A 6335-nucleotide genomic window follows, 5' to 3' on the forward strand; every position below is an offset into this window, starting at 1 on the left:
TATGAATTGTAGAACCATGTTGAGAAAAGGAATGCTAATGAGATATGAAGACTCTACAAGCTTGATTTCATGTTATTTCTGTACTTAGAATTCAAGGACAGCAGAGGTGTTCTCTACTAAATGTCATTAATGAAGGCCATTCTCCTTGGTATGGTTATAAATGTGCTTTGCAACCACACCAACTGAAGGAGTAACTTTAACAACACCAAGTACAGAGCCAAGAGCATAATTTGTTTTCTGAAGTTCTTACTTTTTATGTATTTTTAGATACACTTAGGAATTACTTGTGGCAAGCAATTTACATGCATTTTTCTCATTTAACCCTAAGAACATCCCCATGAGGTAGAGAGCATCACTATCCTCAGTTTACAAATGAGGTAACCAAGGCAAAAAACAAAAACAAAAAACAAATAGCTCCTCCAAGCTAGTAAGTGGCAGAAGCAGGATTCCAAACCCAGCCTTTAGCATGAAATCCTCTGCTCATGACACCACACTGTGTTGCCAGTAGGTAACTTGCAGTTAACATAAGTTATCCATGAACTTTATAAAATGGTGCAAGAATGAACTTTATAAAATGGTGCCATCCATTTTACTTTATAAAGCCATCCATGAACTTTATAAAATGGTGCAAGAATCTGGGAAACCACAGCTTTTCTGTAGAATAGAATAGGGCAATATAACTTTAACAGCATTATTATCGTGTTTCCATAAATGGGAAAAAATGTTTTAAGGAAAAAAAATAACCCAACTGCTTTCTCCTTAACCAAATGAGTTAAATTATTCTTTTTTTTTGGTCTCACACTTCATTTAATCTGAAGAATATTATAGGCTCTTTGTCTTCAGATATAAATGATAATGTTATAGAACAAGCATTGAAATCAACAATTTAAAAACTAAATTTACATGATGTTAATTTCTGGCGACAGTCCTCTCAATCAGGTTTTTAAAAAAAGTCACCCCCCTGCCCCCATTCAGTAGATGTGCACCATGCCATAGATAATGTCCAGAACAGGACGATGGTGAAGAGGCCTCCGATGAGACCTCCTGTAAAGAAAGGTCTTCGTAATTAAAAATATTTGTTCTATCTCCTTCCCACTTTGAGAATTAAGAACAGGGAGAGCAGGATGGAGGCAAGCAGGCAGAAGATGAAGCCGTAGAGCCCGGCGAGTCCAAGGATGCCAGCCGTGGCCCCCTGCTGCGGCGCTGACACTGAGGTCCGGCAGTAATCCAGGACCATGGCATTGCTTTGCACCACTGGGTGAGGGTGGGGACAGATAAGGCTTATTTGATCTGCAGCACTTAACGCAGATAACTCAGATTTTTATAATATCTCACCTGTGCCTCCACCCCTTGGGAATGAGACAAGGAGCCTGAAACTCTGGAAGGGGGAGGGGAGAAGAGAGGATGTGTGCAACTTTGAGAAGCCCCACAGGTGACTGAAATGCTGCTCTTGACTGGCCAGCTGAGTGCCACTCTTCTTATTATTTGCTCAGTCATGTAGTAATAGGAAGAGCCGAGTGGAAAAAGGTTGATAAAACAGGACTCAAGGAGTACACTGCCTGTCTGTCCCTCTCTGGAGACCCTAGAATGTTGATGCCTTTAATGAGAGGCAATTTAAATATATATCTTTCAAACACAGAAGAAATTGCTTAACATAACGCTATTTAAAATCACTCTGTGGGTGCCTGGGTGGCTCATTTGGTTGGGAAACCGACTCTTGATTTCATCTCAGGTCATGATCTCAGGGTCGTGAAATCCAGCCTTGCGTCAGGCTCTGCACTCAGCATAAAGTCTGCTGGAGATTCTCTTTCTCTCTGCCTCTCCACCTGCTGATGCTTGCTCTCTCTCTCTCAAATAAATAAATAAATCTTTAAAAAAATAAATAACTGAAGTTACATAAAGTATGCTTCCTCTAGCAACAGAAGAATTATTAAAAAATAAAATAAAATCACTTAAAGGACTGTGAGAATAACTGATCCACATGATACACTACAGTCAATGCAAACATGTATTTTTTATGTGGTCCTCATGAGGGAGTTGGTATAAGATGCTTCCTCAAAAGAGAATTGGTGAAACCCATATGGAATATAGCAAAGGCAAATAGCTAGGAAGTGATAACATCTAGATTCTTTCATCTAAAATTTGTCCTAATTCTAAGTTATCCTTTAATCATCTGGCTCTTATATCACTTTGCTTTGAAGTGGCTATTTTTTTTTGTAATGGAGCCTCAACTCATTGTGAAGATGCCCCAATCTCTTTGTCTGTAATAGCTCATCAGGTATATGTATTGTTCTGCTTATTCTGGCTTATATGAGATATTGTACAGCTTTGTGTAAGGCTGAAACTTAGGAGAATTTTCTCTAAAAGTACCTGTAGTTGCCGCCTGGAGTGTCTCATCTGAAGTTCCCAGAGTTAGAGTTGTAATAAAGGACCTTTAGCAGGTATTTATAAGTCCCATAAACTGTGCGGAAATGATTTATTCTATTATTTTATGTGTTTATAGGTACACTCCCTCTTCCCTGCTACAACAACCTAAGATGGTTTATAATTATATTTTGTACATTCATATGCACAGTAATAATTGTAAATCAAAATAATTAGTAAGTCAAATTGTAAAGTGTTGCTTTAAAACACTTTAGTATAAGTTGTGCAATATATATGTCTATGTTAGTTCCAATCTGTTCTTCAGGGCCGTTACTTAATATTTGAAGCTATTTAATCAGTTATGCATTCTCCAGGATGGCATACTACAAGTCTTAAATTTGGACTATATGGTCTTAACTTGAATGTTCCTTAATTACTAAATGACATGAGAAGTAATTTTCTGTGGAGAAATTTCTGGTAGTCAAGATATGTGGATTGTTTATAAAGATTCTACAGACACCTTTGCCAAAAAATCCAAATAGGTCCCTGTATCCTTAGAGCGGAGCTCTTAGCTTTGGGCTCAGATTGGATCCTGTGTCCCTGTACCTTAGAGATAAATCTTCCCTGATGAGACCAGAAAATTTGCTAAACCTGCTATTACAGTATTGTTGCATCTGACTAAAAGGACTATTCAAAGGATATTTCAACGTTCTGTAAGAAAGAGAACTGAGACTTCACCTGTTTTACCAGAAGAGGATGTGGAGCTTCTGTGGTATACATTTGTATATGTGTGTATACCTTCTCATTGATAAGTGTCTCCATGTGTAACAAAATTCAAGATGAAATTTAAATCTCGTTAAAACATACCATATGGTAGTGAATCTGTGAGGAAAGAGAAATAGAATCATAATCAGTCACCAGTCTCTCCCAAAAAGAACCCAACAACTGTGAAAGTGAAATTGGCTTAGTTCACATCTCGACATTAACAGCTATAATAGCTAGCATCTGATAAATGGGGACAAAATATTATTGACATCCATAACATGTTGTAAGGATTAATTGTGATAATCTGTGTAAAGGGCTCAGAACAGCATCTGGTTCATGGTAAGCTTCTATAGACGCAGTCATTGTATAATTACATCATTTTATGTGTATATGTTATATTATTTTATATATATATATATATATATATATAATTATTTTGTACATTTTACTTTTTCCCACTTTCCTGAACTTTATTAAAGAGAAAGCAACGATAGTAAATCCCTAGAAACATAGTCAATTTTCTAGGATCCTTCCCTCGAAAATGTGACATTTGATTTCCAAACACATGCCAGAGCATACATGGTTCCCAGTTGTACTAAGTAGGTGAGAAGCTGAAATCATAAAATATTCGTCTTCCAACTTTCCCCAGCCTGTGGTCTGTCTTTGGATTAGCAATAATTGCCTGAACAGCTACTATGGCTTCATGAATTTTTGTCTGTAGCTCTCTGAGCTCTTCCATAGGCAGCAATCACAGAATTTGAGCAGCTTCGTTAAGAACTTCATCTCTTGTGTCAAAACCAAGACTATGTTTGTCTAAAGCAACAAGCAAGCCCTCTTTGATTTGCTTTAGCAACTGCATCCTTTTTCAGGAGCTTCTGTACCAAAATGTGAATTGCCTTAAGCTTTATCGGGTAGTCGTGATGCTGAATCTGAAGAAGGTTGGCCAAAGCCATTACAACAGCCTTAAAATCGAGATTATTTACATCGGAATTGATCAATGGCTCTGCATTTTTAGCTGCATTGTCAGCATTTTTTGTATTATCAGGTACCAAGTCCTTGTATTTTTCAGCATTATTTCCATATTCAAGTCTAACCGCTAAACCAAGAAGCCAGTCAATTGCTTCTTGTCGATCTTGAATCTTGAACGGACAGTTCACATCTCTGAGATACTTTTCAAAGAACTTGGGCCTGTCCCTGCTGTGGATGTTTCTTAAATGACCTCTGTCTTCAATCTTGTAGTGTCTGATTTTCTGGTCTTCAAGCCGAACAATAAAGTTTCTAAATTCTGTTTCATTTTTGCAGTTGGGGTAGTTGAAGGCCGTCAGCCAGTGTCAGAACATGGTCCCCACTCTGGTCCCCCAGGCTTTGGCTGGGTGAAGAGAGGCCAGGAGGAGTAGGCAGTGCAGGCACCTGCGACACGGCAAGACTATTTTGTAACATTTTAAACATGATTTTCCCAAAATGGTACCTTCAGTCCTGTTAGTCTTCATAATACTTATACATTTAATGACTATATATAGTAATAAGTTGTAGTATACCATTTCACTAATATTGTGTACTCCAGTTGCTTCCAGTCATTTGTCTTCCCTTTTGACAATAGATAATACATTGATAAACATCTCTATGCATGAACTATTTTGAGTTCTGTTGAGTTACAAGCATATAATAAAATGCATGGGGAAATGTTTTTATGACTATTGCCATATAGTACTTTGTTGTTTTTTGAAAAGTTTACACAACTTTACAATATCAGTAGTACTATATCTACTCTTCAATTTTATTGCAACTTTTTGCAATAGGCATTATAAATATATTGATAGTATTTTGTTTTATTTTTTATTATTTTTTTCAAAAGATTTATTTATTTTAGAGAGACAGCACGAGCAGGAGGGGCAGAGGAAGAGAGAGGGAGAGAGCAGAGGGGGGAGGGGCAAAGGGAGAGGGAGAGAGAATCTCAAGCCGACTCCTGACTGAGCAGAGCCTGACATGGTACTCCGTCTCAGGACCCTGAGATCATCACCTGAGCCAAAACCAAGAGTTGGATGCTTAACTAGCTGTGCCATGTAGGCGCCCCTAGTATATTTTATTTTAATATTGTTAACTCAGGGTTGTTTTAATACACATTTCTTTGATAATATAAACAGTGAATATATTCTTAGTGTGTTTACTATTTGCCTTTATTCACTTGTAATTGACCTCTGTACATACATTATACTTCTAAAAATTTAGTACTAAATATAAAAGTATATATTTAGTATTTAGTTACTAATTGGTTATAAGAGTTAAAAAAAACAGTTTAATTAGGCATTTTTATTTACAACACTAATGCATCTGTTAAGATGAGTTGGCACATCATTACAAGATGACTCCAGATTTGATAGATTACTGGGAAACGAAGAAAACTCTCCAGAGTTGTTTAGGGTTGCCATGATTCTCTTAATCCAGAGCTGCCTTATTGACTATGCTCAAAATGACTAATAAGGGGGGAGAGGCAAAAGTATGGAAAACTAGCATTTGAAAGGGAAAAATCGAGAAACAAAATAATTTGCAATTCTGTAAAAATTGCATTAAAAAAAAAACAGGTAGGCTATAGTTCTCTTGAAATACATAAAACAAATGACATAGATGTTGACCTTAAAGCTTAATCAGCTGTGCTATTTACAGGAAAATATATATCAAGGGACCAGGTAAATAAGAGTGAGTTACATGGAAAGAAACTGAGAAAGGGATTCTGGCATAAGAAAAATGAAGATAAATCTTGAATTATTAATTCTTTTGCATTTCCCAGTTGTTTTCCAAGGTAGATGATTTCCCTAGTCATTAGACATTAGTACCAGAATTGATAAATATTATATTTGAGCCAGGGGTCTCCCTACCCATTTGACTACCCTGTGGTATAATTTAATTTGGTCATAATTAAGATGCCTCTCTGTTGAAATGCTTAAGTGATAAAGGAATGTTATGAAGGAGTGTAAATCCATTCAGGTTGGTATCCTATGTGGCTAATACAACACACATATTATAGTCTACATTTAGACTTCTCCATTGAAGCTAAAACTGACACACTTTCCTTGGAAATATGGTATAGGGTCTGCCCATACTGTTTTTGTTGTTTATCTAAAGTGAATAATGGCCTTGTTTCTAACCCTGGGTTAATCAAATCAGAACCCTTTTTCAATTGATATATAGCAGGTAAGGACATTTAT

The 6335-nt window shown here is 36.7% G+C and overlaps 1 pseudogene; it reads right to left on the bottom strand.

Annotated features, from left to right (window-relative positions):
* Positions 1-3724: 3724 nt before the first annotated feature.
* On the bottom strand, positions 3725-4457 carry LOC118547835 (RNA transcription, translation and transport factor protein pseudogene; annotated as a pseudogene).
* Positions 4458-6335: the final 1878 nt, after the last annotated feature.

This window comes from Halichoerus grypus, chromosome 11 (assembly GCF_964656455.1).
Source record: "Halichoerus grypus chromosome 11, mHalGry1.hap1.1, whole genome shotgun sequence".
Lineage (NCBI taxonomy): Eukaryota > Metazoa > Chordata > Mammalia > Carnivora > Phocidae > Halichoerus > Halichoerus grypus.